Raw genomic sequence first — 23,207 nt, forward strand, 5'->3', positions numbered from 1 at the left:
ACCGGAGCACTTCCAAATCACTTATCCACAAGCTCTCAAGGCCTCAACACCTCCAAAAACAGATTTTTCACCACCAAACCCTTTCCAAGCTTTTCAAAATCACCAATCAAGCTCCAATATCCACACACACACAACCTAAGCCACAACCATCATACCCATACACAACATCTCAAAACCCAAACATCATAAAATCACAAAATACACTAGGGTTGAGAATCTTACCACATCCAAGGTCCAAGGAGACAAGATTAACCTTCTCCTTCAAGAGAGTTGGGTCCTATAACATCAAAGAACCCAAAATCTCAACATTTCACCCATGAAACTCGAAAATAAGGGCTGTAATTTCGAACAGAAACTTGTGGCTTACCTCAAGATTAATTGTATGGGTTTTGTAGAGCTCTTCGCGGTGAACGCGTGGCCGCAAACGGAGCGGCAATCGGAGCTCTAGATCAAAAGTTATGGTGGTTTGAAGATCAAGTGAGAGAAAGAAGTTGAGAGAGTGTTCTTCCCTTCCTCTCCACCATTTCAGCGTGTTTGAGTGTGTTGTGAGGAGAGAGAGTGTTGAAAACTAGGGTTTTAGTTTAGTTATGTTGGGCCAAGGGCCCACTTTAGGTCCAATTGGCCCGGTTTGGCCCGTTCGGTCCAATCTTGGTCCGAATTCTATAAAATTGGTACCGAAATTCTCGTCTCAGTCTCCTCTATCACATTTAGCCATAAAAATTACATTTTAGGCTTTCTAGAATAAATTCTCATTTATGGGTTAATTAGCCGTTAATTAACCGGGTTTTACACCACTCGCTCCGGGTATATGCTAAAGAAATGTAGAGATGTTGAGAATGAACGGACAGGATGACGGTATTGGTGTGTTGGATGTGGCCAAGCCGGTAGGACACTAATCCCTCGATCTTTTTCCTCTGCGTTTTCTGTGATTGTGATGTGTTGGATGTGGGGAAGGTGGTAGGGTGCTAATCCCTCGATTCTTTTCCCCTGCATTTGCTTTGGTTGGATTATGTTAAAAACGATCACGATGATTAAAATGAGATTATGATTGTTAGATGTGGAGAAGGCGGTAAGGTGCTAATCCTTCGATTCTTTTCCCCAACATTCCTTGTGGTTGTGTTTTGTGTGATGTGAGGAAGGTGGTAGGCACTAATTCCCCAACGTTTTTCCCTCACATTCTTTCTCTCTTTGTCTGCAAGGTAGGACACTAATCCCTCGATCAGTATGGCACGGCCTCACTTGGGGAAGGTGGTAGGGCACTAATCCCCCGGTTTATTTTCCCCTGGTGTATGCCTCCAATAGAAGGTGGTAGGGTACTAATTCCCCAATTTTGTGCCTCCTGGAGATGCGCAGTCGAGAGACGGTATCCAGGTTAGCTACCGGGTGTGTTAGGTTTCGAAAAAGTAACCGACACGTGAGCTCACGGCCAGTAGGATAGACATACATCATATGCATATGTGTTCTTTGTTTGATTGTGCATTAATTGGGCTTGCCTATGTGATTATTATGCTTACCTGCTATATTTTCTACCTGTCGTATCTGTATTCTACTTGTGTTTGCTTTGTCTGTTTTGTTTGTTTGTGTGGTTCTATTGGTGTTCAGAGGATGGGAGAAAAAGCGAGGATTTTAGGGATTAAGTTAGAATTGAGATAGAATCAGGAATCCTTAGATAATCTATCCTATTTATGGTGTTTAATGTTAGTTTTAAGACTTGAATCCGAGTGTTGAAGTTCTAGGATCGTCTTTGGCTTTCTCGGGACATTATATGTTATACGTGTGGCTACTGTTACCATGCTGAGAACCTCTGATTTTTATCCCATACATATTTTGTGGTTTTCAGATGCAAGACGTGAGGTACCTCGTTGAGGCATGCTGGAAGTAGGTAAAGGTAAAAGCTACTTTTTCCTTGTGTTTATGAAGTTTTATGAAACCCTAGAGTTTGAGTGTTGTGCATATTATATGAAATTAGTGTAGATTGAGTATTTGACGCATTGAGTTGAGCATTGGTGGTGAACTTGGACTTCAAGTTTGAGGGTTTGGTTTTGACTTCATTGAGGTACAGTTTAAGTTTCACTTAAATACCGTATAATGTAGTATAAAATCCTAAGCTAGATGCCCCTAGGATTAAGTTTGAATTGTGTATTTAATTGGAATTGATATGTGTAGTGGTGTGTTATTGCAATTGATGATTTAGATAAGGATTGTGTAAATTATGTATATTTTATGTGTTGTAGAAATTAATAGTTTGGATGGTAGTTATATATTTATGAATTATGTATTGAATTGGTAAATTTGGGAGGGAGAATGAAAAAGATAAGAATGGTTAGTGGTGATTGAATTGTATGAAGATGCATGAGTTTGAATGGAACATTGGTATAGAATGAGTGAAAATTGAAATGATTGATGGAATAGTGAAAAAATGTGATTTTGAGGTGTTGAATTGATGAATTTGAGTAGAAATATGTAGATGAAGTAGGTTTGAAATTGATTGAGTGTGAATATGTGAATTGAGTTGGTTTGGGGTCATTTTGTTGATGTTGAAACTATTTTGGCTTGTGAACTTTTGGGAAAGTTGATAATATTGTTTTTGGTTAAAATTGATTTCTAGCCAACTTTGGTGAGCTATAACTCGATCCTCGGAGTTGAAAACTTTTCAAAGTTAAATTTTAATAAAAACTCATTTATCGATCTTTCCAACGGTTCAAGAATTGTTGAAAAATGATTTAAAATGAAAAAATTATGCGTATTTAAAGTTTTGGTAAAAATATTGCATTTCTGCAGCATATTAGCTTTTCTGGTTTCTGATATGCATGCGTACACAGAGGCATCACGCGACGCGAGCACTGGCCACTGCCAAGTACTCTCACATACGTGGACATGTCATGCGTACGCGACTTTGGCGAAAATTACACTCATGCGTACGCAAGCAGTTGCATGCTTACGCGACTTTGTCAAAATTATGGATTCATGCGTATGCATGAAAAACTTAGATTTTTGAGTTTCTAACAATTCTTTTAGCCTTTTAAAACTTCTATAAACCCCATCAAGAGTCTAGAGCCGGTGTAATTGAAGATAGAGGAGTTAGGAACGAGAATTAAAGAGATGGGTTGGTGAATTGATAAGAGATGAACAAATTGTGAAGTAATGAATGATAAGGGATAATGAGATTATGAATGGTAAATAGTTATGATATTGAGAGATGAGGATGAATAAATTTTGATTAAGATATGATGAGAGTGATTATGATGTTAAGAGGTAATGCACAATTGATTATGATTGAGATATGAAGAGAATAATTATGAAAACGATTTACTTGTAGTGGAGTGATTCTATTTGCCACAGTGGAATGGTTTCGTTTGCCATTACTTGCAGTGGAGTGATTTCATTCCGTTTGCCATTACTTGCAGTGGAGTGATTCCACTTGCCGCAGCGGAGTGATTCCATTTGCCAGTTATACCTGTCTGGGTAAATGCAATGGAGTGATTTCACTTGCTCCGGACATGTTGGGTTTGGCTATATAATCAACAGATGATATCATCGGCCATAGGATAGACATACATCATTTGCATATGTTTGAAATGTTTGGATTTGTTTAATTGTGTTTGGTTTGCCTAATTGTATATGCTACATGTTTATATGCTAATTGCTTTACCTGAATCTACTTGTGTATTCTTTGTTTGCATTGCTTGTGTTTGCATAACTAAGAGGTCCCTCATGCTAGTGTCGGTTGATGCTGAGGGCTGTCCTTGTTGAGATGGAATGAAGAAATGGTTGAATAATAAAGGTAAATATTGAATGGGATAATTTGAGCCCCTGGGTTGATGCAGTGGAGAGATTTCACTTGCTATGTGCGGAAAGTTAATGTGATGATATAGGATTACTAAGTCAAATTATCTGAGGGTTAGTTCTGGTTTTGGATTTATTCTGTTGGAGAGTGGTGAAAGTATGAGAAATATTGAATTAGATTTAGACTCCCTTATGATAGTTTCCAATTTATGGATTAGAGATAACTTACGATGGATATGATGAGGTATGGAGTTTAAGATTGCTTAGCGAGTTCATGTTGCCTTATGCAGTATTTATTCGGCACTTTACCTACACTGGGAATCCATGGGTCGGGAGTTCTCATTCTATATATATCTTTTATTTTTCAGATGCAGGTCCTGGTGCTCAACAGTGAGCTCTGATTTATCTGGGAGACGGTGAAGCTTACTCGATTCCTGTTTTATATTTTGTTTAGAATCTCTCCACATTTACTTTGAAAAATTATATGTATGTATTTATTTCTTTTGGAACTTGCCTATAGATTCCTTGATATATCTTTTGGGAAAGATAGAAAAAATATTGTTGTACTTTTTATTTTTCTTGATTAGGACTCAATCAATAATGGTATTGAAAGGTTTATTGACTTACAGTGGTTGTAGCAGTATAAAATAGTAGCATAATATATGATTTCACATGTCAAAATTTAACAAAACAAACCCAGAAAAACTCAACAAGCCTTGAATTACTAATTACTATATATACTTCCCCACTTCAACTAATAAATGAACCCTATTTAAAAATTAATGTTCTAGTACTACTATTGTCATAAAACATATATAGTTAAGAGATAGAATGAAAGCAAGTGCTATAACTAAATGCCACAAACTTAATTATGTCTTTGGTTGAAAACCCAACATAAACGACAAAGATAATTTTCACTCGCCACAATAACACCCCAAGATAGAGAAAGACACATAGAGAGAGAGAGAGAGAGGAACTTACCTGCAGATGATGGGGTCATGATGGGCTCGAGGAAGACAGCGACGCGCTCAAAGGAAAGGGGCTTTAATGACACACACAGAAGTAGCTTCGATGGAGACGGGCTCACAGTGACGGCGATGAATCTTTAAAAGAAGAAGAATAAGAACATGCAATGAGTTAGCAACGAGAGAGAGAGAGAGAGGGGGGACTTACCTACATATGATGGCGTGGCGGCAGGCTCGAAGGAAGACAGCGACGCAATCAGAGGAAAGGGGCAACAGTGACGAGCTCAGAGGAAGCTGCAACGACGACGGGCTCACAGCGACGACGAGCGGCAAAAAGAGGCGTTGCAGATGTCGACGGTTTAGGGTGATAAAGGTCGGCGGGTTTTCTCAAGCATTGAAAAAGAAGACTTCGGTCTCCGACTCTCTGGACAGCGGTAGTGTGTGAAGGGCTGGAGGCAATAGATTGAGAAGTGAAACAGAAAGCCATAAACCTAAAAGATGTTTATAGAGAGTGTGATTCACGCCTTTAATCCCTTTGGGTTCGCACGAAAACAAAAAGACTAGCTCTTGAATGTTGAAGGCGAGGATTTTTTATTGAGATCAACAAAATGTTATTTGTGGTGGTTGGGATACCAAACTGCTACTATCTTGATCGTTTTGTTACGGAGCTCAAAAATACTAACGGAATCATCAGAATTTTGCCAATTCGCAGCGGTTCAACAAATGGCCGGCAATTTTTCGCTGTAATTTTTCATGTGCATTGTAGTGAACTAGTATCGACAGCTTGGCCGTCGGTAATTAAAATGCGCGAAAAATACAAAGTGTACTTTTTTTAGCGACGAATTTATTTTATTATTAATGATTAGGTCGTCGGTAAATTCCATTTTATTATGGTCTATTAAAAATGTTATGGGTAATCGATGCCAATGTAACCGTAAAATATATTTATTATTATTATTTGAACAGTAAAATAATTATCTATGTAATTATAATGATTATTAGAGCGTATTTTGGTCAAATAAATTAAAATACATATTATTTTAATCTTACAAGCAAATGAAATGTATATTGTATAAATAGAAAAATATTATTTAGGCATCTTCGAGAAAAGGAAATATATCATTTTGTTAGGACTTTAAAAGGTCGACCTTTCATTCTTCACCATTAGTATTTAAAATCCCTCTAACAATCGTATCATATATATTTTGATATTATGTTAAAAATTAAATTCATATATATAGAACATCGTTTGTCAAAAACATAAAAAATTGTGGCGCTCATGTCACCAAACAATATGTATGCGAGACTTCTAGTATTTCCAGTGGTCGTCAACTCGTCATCATGATCATCTCTCGGGTAAGATTGTCAAAATTGATTACTGATTGAAATTGTCTTTGAATATGTGGTATGGTCGTATGGGCCAAGGAAAAAGACAAAAAGGAAAAAAGAGCAAGTTAAATAATAAACTATATAATAGTAATATTAAACCTTCAGGATTAATAGAATATAATATTGGCATAAATATCAACAAAGAATGGCCAGTATATTAGCTAGACCTGCCATGACGGTGTTTTAATTATGCAATCCCGTATTCTTTATAATATTAATTTTGTGTTTTCTTTTTCATTTTAAACGCAAAAGCAATAATATTCAAACTTGCCAGCAGCAAAACAAAACATATGCTTAAACCTAAATGGGTTGTTACCTAAATGTGGTGGAATTAAATTTCACTCATATGACTTATTATTGGTGCCACATATAATGATATGATGTTTCATAGTTGATGAATATTCGGACATGTATTCATTCGGTTGAAATTTCTAAATGCCCCACAAGACAGTAGGCTACAGTTAATGATGTATTTGTTGATAGTCCCAATTGCAATACCAAAAATATTCCATTTTCTTAAGATTTGAACCATCTAAGGTGTTTCATTTCATCATAGTTTCAAAGAGAAATAGTGAGGTGATTAACAATAATTATAAAAAAATAAAAATAAAAAAGTCAACAAAATAAGGAATCTGCATGTTCAGCAATCCAGAGTCGCTAAACCTATTGTATGGAGGGAACTGAAGTAACGGAATCTTTCTGTTCTATCAATTATGAATCTATTGGGCATGCTATATCTGCTCATAATAAATATTGATTCTATGATATTTTTGTGGTAAAATTTTAATCATGGCATTCCATACATTTTCTGTTTGGGAAAGTACGAGGAGCCAATGAAATATTTATACAATGTGTACAATGGAAATTTATGGAGTATTAGAGATATAATTATTAGTGTTACATTTTTCCATCAGTCGAAGCTTTTGGGATGAGTGGTATCATGACATGGTATTAAAGATTCTAAATAGTATAAAAGATGTTCATTTCATAACTCAATAGTCATTGTACAAATAGTCCATTATTTTCCTAGTGGGATCCTATTTCTGTTTTGACATGATGGCATATTGGCATTTACTACATTGGATAATAACTATTATTATTATTATAGTTGTTGTTTAGTTATTAATAATGATAGTATTACATAATATCAAAATAAAATGTCACTGAAAATTAAATGAATATCATCTAAAATATATAAACTTTTAATTCGCTAGTTAATTTTATGCAGAAGTATCCGGATTAAAAATTCCTTTAATGGTGTAAAATTTCTTCCATTTAAACCAACACTAACTAATTTTTTCTTCTCTTTATATTAAAAGTGTTAGTTGACCCATATCATTATCCAATTTGTTCGCCTTGTGAATTATTCTCTCAGTTTCCTTATATTCTACGCCTTCCCTGAATGCACTTTATTTTTAAAAAAACTTGAAAAAGTAATTTAGAAATAACATTACTAACAACCATTGATTAATAAAGAAAAAGCGTATTAGAGTTCTATTTTTAAATCATTTATAAGTTAATAATATAATTGACATTATATATATAATGAATTCTTCAATTCATAAAAGAATAAGAGTGATAGACATTGTAAACTTAAAAAACCAAAAAAATCAGAATAACAAATAGAAAAAAATGAACAAGATTAAATAATTATTTAATATATATATCTCAAATCATTTTATTCATCATCCACAATCAAACAGAACTTTAGTAAGATCCTTAAAAAATGGTAAATGAGTCGAATTTGCATGCAATGACCGAAATAAATACACACATATAGCATGATGATGACAATAACTGACAAGGGCATAGGATCCTTGTGGTTTTGCATGTTTGAGGTGGAAGAAGTCAATGGTGATGTCTAATTGGTATATGTAGTTAGTTAGGAATTTCATGGTGTTTTTCTCTAATTAATTAGCTTGTCGTATTTGCATAGTATATACATCAGAGGACGGAGTTGCTAAGTGCTAACCATTAGAAGTACGGCTGTGATTTATATAATTAGAGAAGTGTTAGAAACCAATAGATTTTATGATTTGTAGTCATCAATAATTAATCATTATTAATATTTTTAATGGTATGAAATTATATCTAATAATATAAAATTACTCACTTTTCTTTTATTAGTTAAATACTGGTCAAATCTTAAAAAAATACTGACCTCTAAACTTTTTCTAATAATTATTCTCTTTTGATAAAAAATTTCTTAAATTAAAAGATGGTTAAAATTAAGTTAACATGTTAAGTCAGCAAATAACTAATGTGCTTTAAAATTATTTCTATGTTGATATCCCTCAAAGCTATTGGATATAATTAATTTCAAAGTTTTGGAGAATATCCATTATTAAAGTTTAGATCAACTCCTCTAAAATAAAAAAATTAGTAAATAAATGAGAAAGTAAAGTCTAATTATTACTCTTAAAGCTATACTGGAAAGAAATCTATTTTAAATATTTAGAGAATCGAAATCAATTACTAGAATTCTTAATTTTCCAAAATAAGTACATTGTTGATTTAATTATAATAGAATCTCTGTTCAAAGAAAACTAGAATAGAATCTCGATGAATATATGATTCAACAAAAGAAGGGTGCATGTGATGAGCTAGTGGTTTGTTTAGGATAAGAAGGCCAAATCAATATGATGATTAGTCGACGCAATGACCAATAATGCATTGGATAAATAATATATTTAGACAAGTTATGAATTGTGATTAACAAATATAATTTAATTAATGTATTGGAGACATTATATTATGTGTAAAATGGTATCAATTTTAAGTAGTAAATTGATAATAAATGGAGAAAGTGAAAAAGAGTTGCTGGCAGCCAGTGAAATGGCTCCAGCAGAATGAGGAAGAAAAGGAAAAAAAATAATGATTGAAAAGGAACTAAAAGAAAGAAGAGTGTTGTAACGATGAATTTTCTTATTCTAATTGAATAATACATCATAAAAACTTCATACTATGTTATATGATTTATATAGCTGTGTAAAAGGTGTGAAAACAAAAATGAATAACAAACTATATATTAGCTAGCCCTAACAAACTAGTCAGCTAAACAATCTAACAAACAAACAAATATACTAACAAATTTTTTACATTTGAAAATATTATTTTCAGCATATATATTAACTAACATCCCCCCACAAGCTGGTATTACTTGGCTTGTGTAGATCAAGTAATCCCGGCTTGGATAGCAAGTAGGACAAGGGTCCTGGTGCAAGAGGCTTGGTAAACAGATCAGCCAGCTGCTCACTAGAAGCAATAAATTGAAAATTTGAAACACCTTTTTTATATTTGTTACGAGCTACATGACAGTCAATTTCAACATGTTTTGTTCGTTCATGAAAAACTGGATTTGAGGCAATACATATAGCAGATTTATTGTCACAGAATATATCAACAGGCAGGGGAGGAGAAATCTTGAATTCTTTTATAAGTTTCAGCAACCATACAAGTTCACAAGTTTCATTTGCTAGAGCTCGATATTCAGCTTTAGAAGAGGATTTAGAGACTGTTGTTTACTTCTTGCTTTTCCAAGATATAAGAGTTTGGTCAAGAAAGAAGCAATAACCAGTAATAGATTTTCTAGTATCCTTACAAGCCCCCCAATCAGAATCAGTATATCCAGAGAGAATAAAAGAATTAGAAGCAGAAAAGAAAAGACCTGATGCTGGTGACTGTTTCAAGTATCGAATCACTCTATAAACTGCCTTGAGATGAACATCGGTGGGACAATCTATGAATTGAGTAAGACAACCTACAGGGTAGCTCAGGTCAGGTCTAGTATTGGTGAGATAAAGAAGGCGACCAACCAACCTTCTATAAAGAGCATCATCGGGTAGAGGAGAGCCAAAATTTTTTGACAAAGATGTAGTATTATCCATGGGTGTAGTGGCAAGTTTAGCTCCAAGTAAACCACAATCATTGATCAAATCTAAAGCGTATTTTCTTTGATAAATAGAAATTCCTATTTTACTTCTTGCTACTTCCATGCCAATGAAGAATTTTAAAATGCCAAGATCCTTTTTCTTGAATTTGCTGTTCAAGAAGCGTTTGACAGCTTCAATTTTCGAGAGATCATCACCAGCTAACACAAGATCATCGACATAGAACAAAATAGCAGTGAAGCTAACATTAGTGGACTTGTTGTATCCCAAATCAATTAGAGCATTGGATAGCTTGATGTTCCATTGATGGCTCGCCTGTTTCAAACCATAAAGAGATCTTTCTAATTTACAAACTAACTTGGGATTATCACACTTTAGCCCTTTTGGTAACTTTATATAAATATCTTCATGGAGATCCCCATGAAGGAAGGCGGTATTGACATCAAGTTGTTGAAGATGCCAATTCTTTGATGCTGCAATTGCTAAGAGAACTCTTACTGCACTCATTTTAACAACCGAGCTGAAGGTGTCAATATAATCAATGCCTGGAATTTGAGTGAACCCCTAAGCAACTAACTGAGCCTTGTGTCTTTCAATTATCCCATCTGAATTGAATTTCGTGCGAAAAACCCATTTACAACCTACTGCATTCTTGCCAGGAGGAAGAGAAGTAATGATCCAGGTCTTGTTTTGCTCAAGAGCAGCAAGTTCTGCATCAATAGCTTTTCTCCAGCAATCATACATAACAGCCTCAGAGTAGTGCTTCGGATCAGGGTTATTTATAAGTGCAAAAGTGAAGGTTAGGTGTTTTGGAGAGAAAGATGCATATGACAAATGGTGTGATAAAGAGTACTTATAGTTTGAAGAAGAATGAACAGCATTGATGGGATCCTCATGTGATGCCATACTGAAACAATGAAAGTCCTTAAGGTATGAGGGTAGTTTTCTATCCCTCTTAGACCTTCTCAGGGCAGGCTGAGTCGGTTCAGGTTGAATGTGATCAACATGAGGCATAAGGGCAGTAGCATTATCACTATTTTCATGAATGTATGATGCAGAAGCATATGATGTAGAATTTTCACTAATGTCATTATTCAAAGATGAAAGAGCTATTGATATTAGAGACATCAGTAGTAATTCTAGGATGTGATGATGTATGAATAATATCCTCATAATGTGATGCAGAAAGCAATTACAATTCAGGTAAATGATCAAAATTTGTTGGATTAAAAGAGTGTTGTGGGTGAGAATTTGAGTTTGCATGAGTCTTGGTTGTTGTTTCAACAGATCTGAAAGGAAAGATGTGTTCAAAAAAATTCTGTATTTCATGAGATAAAAATTTCTTTTGTGTTTAAATCAAACAAAATAGAACCTTTGGTTCCTGACTTGGATCCTAAGAAAATACACTTTCGAGCTCTAGGATCTAGTTTTGTCCTACCAGCTATAAGTGTTGAAGCAAACACAAGACAACCAAAAACTTTAAGCTCATTTAGATCAGGTTTTGAATGACATAAAGCCTCATATGGAGTTATATTGTTCAAAAAGGTACTAGGTAACCTATTAATTAAATGAACTGAATGTTGCACAGCATAATGCCAAAAACGTTTGGAAACATTTAAATGAAACAATAATGCTCTTGCAACTGTCAATAGGTGTTGATGCTTTCTCTCCACAACACCATTTTGTTGTGGAGTTTCAACACAAGAAGTTTGATCTTCTATGCCTTTTGAACTATAAAATGAGTCCATTTTGAATTCCATACTATTATCAGTTCAAATTCGCTTAATTCTTTTGCTGAATTGTGTTTGCACAAGTTGGACAAAGTCTTGAACCAATTTTCTAGTTTCAGATTTCAATTTCATGCAATAAATCCATGTGAACCGAGTTTTGTCCTCAACTATAGTTAGAAAATATTTATGACCTGCAGTTGATTGAATAGAAAAAGGTCCCCAAATACTAATATGCAATAAATCAAAAGCATTTTTAGAATTTGTATTGCTTGTTGTGAAAGGTAATTTTCTCTGTCTAGCATATTGACAAGAATCACAAACATGTGAAGAAGTAATGCAATCAATAAAAGAAAAGCTTTTTTGCATAGTAATCATTCTGCTATAAGGTAAATGACCTAGTCTAGCATGCTAAAGAGTTCCTAGGTCTTGCTACACACTAAGAGCTATAGATTGTATCCTAAAATCTAATGAAGGCAGTTTCATAGGTTCAGCATTCATCACATATAAGTCTCCTTGCATTTCAGCTTGTCCAATCATCTTCAACGAAGGAAGTTCCTGTATCTCACAGTAAGAATCAGTGAATCTAAATTCAATATGTAATGATTTAGTAAGCTTGGAAACAGAAATTAAATTATATTTAAAGTGAGGTATGAATAAAACATTGGTAAGAATTAAAGAGGTTGACAATTGCACAGTTCCACAAATATTCGTAGATGTCTTAGATCCATCAGGTAGATTAACTAAAATAGGCTTTATATGATAAAAAGTTTTAAAAAATCTTGAAGATAACAGGCATGATCAATAGCATCACTGTCTAGTATCCAAGAGGTTTTAGTAAAATATGCATTCAAAATATGTCTACCTTTTGGTTGAGTTAAGGTGGCTGAGGAAGTGATATGATTCACACTACTTGAAGCTGTCATGAGTGGTTGCTAGAGAAGAGTAATTAAAGTTTGCTTCTGGTCTGGAGTTAAGACAAGAGCAGTTTTATTACCACCTTCTTCTTGACCAGAATCAGTAATGTCACCACCAGCACCTGAATCTTCAATTTCACTTTCAGTGCTGATGTGATTTGTACTTTTCTACTTTCAGTGTGTAGGAAAACTATTTTTTCTTGTAGCAATTCTCAACCAAATGCCAAATTCTGTTGTAGTAAGTGTATAATTTGGAAGTGTATCCTTTACCAAAAGTCTTCGGAGTAGTGTTTCTCTTGCCACCACTTCGACCTCGTCCTCTGCCTCTTGAGGAATAACTGCCTTTTTGTTGATGTTGTACTTCCATAGAATTTGTGATTATCTTTGTATCCAAGAAATCTGAACTTAGTTCCCTCTCTTGTTGAGTTAGCATTGCCAAAACAGCATTGATATCAGGCAAAGGTTTTAGTAACATAATCTGAGATTTCACAGTAGAGTATTGTTCATTTAGACCTCTGAGAAATTTCACAACGTATTCCTCAGAAGCATAATCCCTAATAATTTTTAATCCACAGTTGCAGCCATTAACACAAGCTATACAGCTAGGGATTGTATGAAGGTTCTCTAATTCTTCCCAAACAGACTTCAATTTGGTAAAGTAGGAAGTAACAGTTAAATCACCTTGCCTGATAGTGTAGAATTCCTCTTTTAATTCTCCAACTCTGAAGATATCTCCCTGTGAGTAACGATTCTTCAAGTCCTTCCACAGATCTGAAGCATTGCTAATCTACATCACACTCTTAGCAATTTCTGGGGAGAGCGAGAGGTTGAGCCATGAAAGCAAGATGTTATTGCAACGATCCCAAGCTTCAAACAAAGGTTGATTCTCAGCTGGTTTTAGAATTGAACCATCCAAGAACTTCACCTTGTTCTTCGATCTGAGTTCTCTCCACATAATTTGTGACCATTGCTAGTAGTTTTGAGAAGTAAGCTGAAGTGGAATCAAAGCTGTACCTGGGATTTCACTCGGATGCAGATAATACGGGCTGATGGGGTCAGTGATTGGAGAAGAAGAGTTCGATCAGTTGAGCTGAGCTTGAAATTGCGAGAACTGACGCATAAACGCTGTGAATCATTTGAAATCTGCAGCGGAATCTACTTGAGTATTGGCATTTGAGCTATTTTCTTTGCTTATGGCCATTGATGTAACCTAGCTCTGATACCATGTAAAATGGTATCAATCTAAAGCAGCAAATTGACAATAAATGGAGAAAGTGAAAAAGAGTTGTTGGCAGCCAGTGAAATGGCTGCAACAGAATAAGGAAGAAAATAATGATTGAGAAGGAACAGAAAGAGAGAAGAGTGTTGTGATAATGAATTTTCTGATTCCAATTGAATAATACATCATAAGAACTTCATACTATGCTATATGGTTTATATAGCTGTGTAAAAGATGTGAAAACAAAAAGGAATAACAAACTATATATTAGCTAGCCCTATCAAACTAGTGAGCTAAACAATCTAACAAACAAACAAAAATATACTAACAAATCTTTTACATTTGAAAATATTATTTTCAGCATATATATTAACTAACATTATGTCTATTTCTCTCTTTTTAACTCAAGAGAAACTTAAATAAATCTCAATCATTAAAGAACTCATCGTACTTGATGCTTTGCATTTCTGAAGGTTTTAAATAATTTGTTTGTTTATAATCTTAAATAATAAATAGCATTAATATTTTGTAGAACCTTAAAAAAAACAACGATGATGGGCCAAGTTCAAAACTTTTTCTTATTTTTCTTTCTTTTTAACGGCATATACACACTCTGAAAGCATATACACACACATTATACTACACCCTTTCTCACTGCCATAATAGGTCTTTCTCCCTTTTCTCATATCACTTCTTCAACAATAATTTCATATACTTTTATTTCAATTAATTTTATTATTTTTCTTCTATTCCAACTCTATTATACCATATCTATTGTGCTCTTTTATATTGGTTTTTATTCCAAGATTCTATTGAAGTAGTCTAAGTGATAAACCACTATTTTATGGTTTACAATGTGTTTAATTGTGTGATTTTATCATGGTCTTTACCCACTTATTCATATAATTAGCATGCATTTATATTTCCTTCCTAAAATTATTACATGATTGAACACATGCTTCTTTGGTCTTAATTTAGCTAATCTTAATCCTCTCTTATTACCATTCGATGCCTTGATATGTGTGTTAAGTGTTTCAGGCTTTATGAATGACTGAGAGATTGGGAAGGAAGCTTGCAAAAATGGAAGGAACACAAGAAATTGAGGAGATGACCAGCGAGAAGTGACACGTACGCGTCAGCGACCCGACCGCACGGAAGAAAGGAATTCGCAGTGACGCGGCCGCATAAGTGACGCGGATGCGCGGATTGGAAAAGCAGAAGCGACGCGGAGGCATGGACGACACGCCCGCATGGAAAAGAAAAACGCCAAATGACGCGTCCGCGTGAATGACGCGTCCGCGTGACGTGCGCGATCTGCAGAATTACAAAAGTCGCTGGCAGAGATTCTGGGCCGGATTTCAATCCAGTTTTCTGCCTATAAACACATATTAAAGTTAGAGAACATGCAGAGACTCATCATGCTTTCATTACTCACAATTTTAGGTTTTAGATGTAGTTTTTAGAGAGAGGTTTTCTCCTCTCTCTTAGGATTTATGATTAGGATTAGGATTAGGATTTCAACTTCTTCATCACAGGTTCAATGTTCCTTCAATATTTATTTTCTACTTTTATTTACTCTAATACTTTTATTATTTGAATTATGTTGCCCAATTGGCTTATGAACCTTTCCATGTTATGACTTGAATTTATGTTTAGACGTAATTTGATATATGTCAGATTTATGATTGCTTTAGTTACATGAATGCTTTCAATTTAATTTAGAATTTTCCCTTTTGGATTGGGTTAGATAATTGGTGACGCTTGAGTTATCAAAATCGAGGTGTTGATTGATAAGGATAACTAGGATAGCACTTCCAATTTCTCATACCTTGCCAAGAGATTTTATAATTATTAATTTATTTTCCTTTATGTCTGTGCCCATTGCCCAATTTCCAAAACCCCCAACTTACAAAGCTCATAACCAATAATAAGAACACCTCCCTGCAATTCCTTGAGAAGACGACCCGAGGTTTAAATACTTCGGTTATCAAATTTATTTAGGGGTTTGTTACTTGTGACAACCAAAACGTTTGTAAGAAAGGTTGATTGCTTGGTTTAGTAACTATACTCACAACGAGAGTTTACTATAACTTCTAAACCGTCAATCTTCACTTCTTCACTAAGCTTAAAGAAGAGAAAAATAACATTTAATTTAATTATTACTAATTATTAAGACAATAAGGTGATTCTTTAACTTGATAATTACCTATATTTTTAATTTTTAGCATGTTTGTAGTGATGGATATTAATAAATCCAAAAATTTAGGATTAGGGAAGTATAGAATTTGAGATTTTTTTATATATAGGTTCTATTTTACCAATTGATGTTAAGATTAACTTATTAGAGTTATTATATTATGTTTGTGATATTAGTGAAGAACTGAAGATTGTTGGTTGAGAAGTTATAATAAATTCTCGTTGCAAGTATAGTTTCTAAACCAAGCAATCAACCTTTCTTACAAAAATTTTGGTTGTCACGAGTAACAAACCCCTTTGGAATTGATAACTGAAGTATTTAAACCTCGGGTCGTCTTCTCAAGGAATTGCAGGGAAGTATGATTTATTATTGGTTATGCAAAGGTATATTTCGGGGTTTTGAAAAGGTTTGAACAAATAATTTAATTGATAAGAAAAATAAATTAATAATTAGAAAATCTCTTGGCAAGGTATAAAAACTGGAAGTCCTGTCCGAGTTATCCTTATCAATGGTGATGAGAATTATTTATTGCTCCCACTTAGTTAACCCTTACTAAATAAAGGAAAGTCAAGTGGACCAATCAATTTGATCCTCAAGTCCTAGTCTTTCCCTTGGAAAGGCTAGAGTTAGTGGAATCCAAATTAATTAGCAACTCCCAATTTCAACCACTGCTTTCTTTTGACAACTCAAGCGTTACCAATTATTCAACCAAAGTCAAGAATGCAAAAAGCTAAATTAAAATCATATATCTAAAAATACCTCAAATTGTATTAGTTAAGAAAATCCTAACATGAAAAGTTCATAAGCCAATTTGGCAAACTAAAATAAAATAATAGAATGAATAAAAGTAGAAGAGAAATTGAAGTAAAGAAACATTGAATCTATGATGAAGAAGAAATAAATCCTAATCCTAATAGAAATCCTAATCCTAAATCCTAAGAGAGAGGAGAGAACCTCTCTCTCTAAAAACTACATCTAAAATTATGAAAAGTGAATTATGATCTGATCTGAAGTATCCCTCATGAATGAATGGATTCCCCCACTTTATAGCCTCTCATCTATGCTTTCTGAGCTGAATACTGGGTTAGAAACAGCTCAGAAATTGCTCTGTTACGTACAGGTCGCGGGAAAGTGACGCGGAGGCGTCGTCCACACGTTTGCGTGGATTGAAGTTCGCAGATGCGACGCGGGCGCGTCATCCACGCGTTCGCGTTGCCTAACTTCAGAGCAGCTATGGAAAATTATATATCATTGCGAAGCCTCGGATGTTAGCTTTCCAACGCAACTAGAACCATGTCATTTGGACCTTTGTAGCTTAAGTTATGGTTGTTTTAGTGCGAGAGGGTCAGGCTGATAGCTTTGCAGTTCCTTCAATTTCTTTTATTCCTTCCATTTTTACATGCTTCCTTTCCATCTTCCAAGCCATTCCTGCCCTGTAAACTCTGAAATCACTTAACACACATATCAAGGCATCGAATGATAATAAGAGAGAATTTACATAAAAGAAAATAAAAGCTAAAGAAGCATGTTTTCAATCATAGCACAAAATCAGGAAGGAGAATGTAAAACCATGCAAATCATATGAATAAGTGGGCAAGGACTTGATAAAAATCACTCAATTAAGCACAAGATAAACCATGAAATAGGAGTTTATCAACCTCCCCACACTTAAACATTAGCATGTCCTCATGCTAAGCTCAAGAGAAGTTATAAAGGAGTAAAGAGGAATGATAGAGAGTATGCAATGCAACCTATCTATGTGAATGCAACTACATGCAAAATGTTTCTACCTACTTGGTTAAAAGTAACTAAGTTCTCCAAGACAAATATGAATCAAATTCTACTAATTCAAATTACACAATAAAAGACAAGTAAACTTGTAAGAAGATAGCTCATGAAAGTTGGGAACATAGAATCAAGCATTGAACCCTCACTTGTAGTGTATATGCACTCTAATCTCTCAAGTGTCTAGGGTAATTCACTATACTCTTCTCTAGTCATGCTTTCTAAACTTTTGTTCTTCATCTAACCAATCATCAAATATTTAGCATACCAATGCAAACATCATGAGGTCTTTTCAAGGTTGTAATGGGGCTGAGGTAAAGATAATGATGTATATATAAGGCTAAGTAAGCTAACAAAGTGAATCCTTAATTAGTCTAAGATTTCACTGATAAACGAATTTTTGACGGTATAGAAATTATCAAGTAACCAATCGTAGTATAGTCTAAACCGACACAAAATCCATTATCAAAGAAATTCTGCAATCTATAATCGAGAGTATTAATCTCCCGAGTCGTTCTTCCCTAGGAATGCCACAAGGATGCATGCTATTGGTTAAGTGGTCTTTTGTGGTTTGAAGAGTGTGGCATAAAAGTGCTAACAAAGGATAACAACAATCAATCAATATTAAAAGCTTTGGCCAAGATTGAAAATTGGAAGTTCCATCACTTTAGCTTCCTTCAATTGCGATAACAATGGAGTATTGCTTCACCTAGTTAACCCCTAGTCATAGAGGAAAGTCAAGTAAAAGTAACCAACTTGAGTCACAAGTCCTAGTATTACCCTAGGGAAGTCTAGCTTTAGTGCACTCTAAGTCAATTAGCAATTCTCAATTCTCAATCAACAATTGACATCCATTATTCAAGTGTCTCCAATGACTCAACCACTAGGCCAAGTGAGGGGATGCTACTCCATATCTAAAGTTGGCATTTTCTCAAACATGTGGAGAGCAAGAATGAAAGACATAGTAGAATTGAGAAGAAGCCTAGAATCAACGTAATTCAATACAAGAGATTAACAACAATCAACAACGAATAGCAATGAAATGAGATCTTCAATGCATTAATAGAATCCAAAACAACAAAGTTAAATCTAAGATCTATGAGAATTGAATAATTACAAACACTAATTGAGATTAGAGAAGAAGATCTACAACATGAACAAAGTAAATTGAGAGTTGCAATGGATCTCACCAAGGAATGGCTGAAAATTGAGAGAATGAAGATGAACACTAGAGAGAGGTTGGAGCCTCCCTCTCTACAAAAATGTAACTAACTAAAAATATCTAAGAAAGTGCAAAATGAGTGTTGACGTTAGGATTTTTGCTAGTAAAGAATTTATAAAAATATTCGTGTTGTAGATATAGCTTCTAAACTAACAGAAATCCCTTCCTACAAAAGTTTTGGTTGTCACAAGTAACAAACCCCTAAATAAATTGATAACCGAAGTATTTAAACCTCGGGTCGTCTTCTCAAGGAATTGCAGGGAGGTATGTTCTTATTATTGGTTATGAGTTTGTAAATTGGGGGTTTTAAGAATGAGGAACAATTATGATGAATGACAAGTAAAATAAATAATTGACTGTAAAATAAACTCTTGGCAAGGTATGAGAACTGGAAGTCCTATCCTAGTTATCCTTATCAATTGTGATGAGAATTGGATTTTTCTCCCACTTTGTTAACCTCTAACTATGAAGGTAAGTTAAGTGAATAAATTAATTCGAATCCTTAAGTTCTAGTCTTTCCTTGGGAAAAGTTAGAGTTATTGGATCTCGAATTAATTCTTGAAGAATTCCAATTTTCAGTCAACAATGAGTTTGATAACTCAAGAGTTACCAATTAATCAACCAAAGCCCAAAGGGAATAAAATCTACTTGAATGAAAATAATTTGGATAGAGCCAAAGCATCCATAACATATAAATCTGAAATACCTCAAATTATATTAAATAAAAATGTCAATTCTAACATGGACAATATCATAAGCCAATTGGGCAACATCAATCAAACACAAATAAAAATATCAGAGTAAATAAAAGTAAAAGAGAAACATAATTTATTGAACCTGGTATGAAGAAACAATCCTAATCCTAATAGAAATCTTAATCCTAAATCCTAAGAGAGAGGAGGGAACCTCTCTCTCTAAAAACTACATCTAAACTATGAAAAATGAATTATGAGAGCCCCTTGAGTCTCTGCAAGTTTCCTGACTTTAATCTGTGTTTCTGGGCCGAAAAACTGGGTTGAAATGCAGCCCAGAATCTCTGCCAGCGACTTTTGTAATTCTGCAGATCGCGCACGTCACGCGATCGCGTCATCTATGCGGACGCGTCATTCGCGTTTTTCCCTGCCACGCGTTCACGTCGTCCACGCTTCCGCGTCACTTGTGCTTTTCCAATCCACGCTGTCGCGTGAACCATGTGGCCGCGTCACTGCGAATTCCTTTCTTCCACGCGGTCGCGTCGGTGACGCGTACGCGTCACTTCTCGCTGGTCATCTCCTCAATTTCTTGTGTTCCTTCCATTTTTGCAAGCTTCCTTCCCAATCTCTCACTCATTTATGCCCTATAAAGCCTGAAACACTTAACACACAGATCAAGGCGTCGAATGGTAATAAGAGAGGATTAAGATTAGCTAAATTAAGACCAAAGAAGCATATTTTCAATCATGTAATAATTTTAGGAAGAAAAAATAAATGCATGCTAATTATATGAATAAGTGGGTAAAGACCATGATAAAACCACATAATTAAACACATTGTAAACCATAAAATAGTGGTTTATCAACCTCCCCACACTTAAGCATTAGCATGTCCTCATGCTAAACTCAAGGAGACCAAATAAATGAGTAGGAAAAGGCAAGTCTCATGCAATGCAACCTATGAATGTGAATGCAACTATATGCTACAATGATTCTACCTACTTGGTGAAAAAGTAAATAAATCTTTCAAGAATAAATATGAACTAGATTTTACTAATTCAAATCACAAGATACAATATAAATAACTTGCAAGAAGAAGATAGCTCATAAAAGCAGGGAACATAGAATTAAGCACTGAACCCTTACTAGTAGTGTATATCATTCTAACCCTCAAGTGTCTAGGGTCAATTCTCTCAATTCTTTACTAATCTTGCTTTCTATAGCTTGCTCTTCATCCAACAATCAACAAAAATTTAATACACTAATACACAAATCAAGAGGTTTTTTAAGGGTTGTAATGGGGTTAGGGTCAAGTGATGAGCGGATAATTTATACGCTTTTTGGCATTGTTTTTAGGTAGTTTTTAGTAAGTTCAAGCTACTTTTAGGGATGTTTTCATTAGTTTTTATGTTAAATTCACATTTCTGGAATTTACTATGAGTTTTTGTGTTTTTCTGTGATTTCAGATAATTTCTGGCTGAAATTGAGGGACTTGAGCAAAATTCTGAAAAAGGCTGACAAAAGGACTGCTGATGCTGTTGGAATCTGACCTCCCTACACTCGAAATGGATTTTCTGGAGTTACAGAACTCCAAATGGCGCGCTCTCAACGGCTTTGGAAAGTAGACATCCAGAGCTTTCCAGCAATATATAATAGCCTATACTTTATTCGGAATTTGACGACGTAACTTGGCGTTGAACGCCAAATACATGCTGTTGTCTGGAGTTAAACGCGAGAAACACGTCATAATCCGGAGTTGAACGCCCAAAACACGTTATAACTTGGAGTTCAACTCCAAGAGAAGCCTCAGCTCGTGGATAGATCAAGCTCAGCCTAAGCATACACCAAGTGGGCCCTGGAAGTGGATTTATGCATCAATTACTTACTCATGTAAACCCTAGTAGGTAGTCTAGTATAAGTAGGATAAGTTACTATTCTATTATACATCTTTTGACAGTTTAATCTTTTGACTTTGTAGTCTTTGATCATTCGGTCTCTTGATCATTCAGGGGGCTGGCCATTCGGCCATGCCTAAACCTTTCACTTATGTATTTTCAACGGTGGAGTTTCTGCACACCATAGATTAAGGGTGTGGAGTTCTGTTGTACCTCAAGTTTCAATACAATTACTATTACTTTCTATTCAATTCTCTTTTATTCTTATTCCAAGATATACGTTGCACTTCAACTTGATGAATGTGATGATCCGTGACACTCATCATCATTCTCACTTATGAACGCGCGTGATTGACAACCACTTCCATTCTACTCTAGGCCGGGCGCATATCTCTTAGATTCCCCAACAGAATCTTCGTGGTATAAGTTAGATAGATGGCGGCATTCATGAGAATCCTGTGACGTGCTTCAAACTTGCAAGTGCTGGGCGTTAGTGACAGACGCAAAAGGATCAAGGGATTCTATTCCAGTAGGCGCGGGAACCAACCAGTGATTAGCCGTGCTGTGACAGAGCGCGTGAGCATAGTTTTCACTGCGAGGATGGGATGTAGCCATCAGCCATGGGTGATGCCTCCAGACGATTAGCCGTGCAGTGACAGCGCATAGGACCATTTTCCCGAGAGGATTAAAAGTAGCCATTGATGATGGTGATGCCCTACATACAGCTTGCCATGGAAAGGAGTAAGAAGGATTGGATGAATGCAATAAGAAAGAAGAGATTCAAGAGGAGCACAGCATCTCCATACGCCTATCTGAAATTCTCACTATTGATTTACATAAGTATTTCTATCTTATTTTATTTTATGTTTAATTATTAATTTTCGAAACCCATAACCATTTAATCTGCCTAACTGAGATTTACAAGGTGACCATAGCTTGCTTCATACCAACAATCTCTGTGGGATCGACCCTTACTCACGTAAGGTTTATTACTTGGACGACCCAGTACACTTGCTGGTTAGTTGAACGAATTTGTGACATCAAATAGAGCCAATTATTAAATTTCATACAAGTACAAAGAATATGGATCACAATTTCGTCCACCATAGGCACCATGACCTTTGAAAAGGCTCTATGTGATCTGGGGTCAGGGATAAATCTTATGCCACTCTCTGTAATGGAGAAGCTGGGGATCATTAAGGTACAGCCTGCCTTGTTCTCATTACAATTGGCAGACAAGTCATTGAGACAAGCTTATGGAATAGTGGAGGACGTGTTAGTAAAGGTTGAAGGCCTTTACATCCCTACTGATTTCATAATCTTAGACACTAGGAAGGAAGAGGATGAATGCATCATCCTTGGAAGACCTTTCCTAGCCACAGTAGGAGCTGTGATAGATGTCAACAGAGACGAAATAGTCCTTCAATTGAATGGGGAATACCTTGTGTTTAAAGCACATGGCCATCCCTCTGTGACAAAAGAGAGTAAGCATGAAGAGCTTCTCTCAGTTCAGAGTCAAGAAGA

The 23,207-nt window shown here is 35.2% G+C and overlaps 1 long non-coding RNA gene across 1 annotated transcript; it reads right to left on the bottom strand.

The window, feature by feature from the left end:
* Window positions 1-64: 64 nt before the first annotated feature.
* On the bottom strand, window positions 65-503 carry LOC127741455 (uncharacterized). Its single transcript, XR_008002589.1, has 3 exons — window positions 368-503; window positions 223-277; window positions 65-135 (listed from the first exon to the last, which is right to left on the bottom strand). It is a non-coding gene; the product is annotated as an uncharacterized LOC127741455 (long non-coding RNA).
* Between the last annotated feature and the right edge of the window lie 22,704 nt (window positions 504-23,207).

This window comes from Arachis duranensis, chromosome 9 (assembly GCF_000817695.3).
Source record: "Arachis duranensis cultivar V14167 chromosome 9, aradu.V14167.gnm2.J7QH, whole genome shotgun sequence".
Lineage (NCBI taxonomy): Eukaryota > Viridiplantae > Streptophyta > Magnoliopsida > Fabales > Fabaceae > Arachis > Arachis duranensis.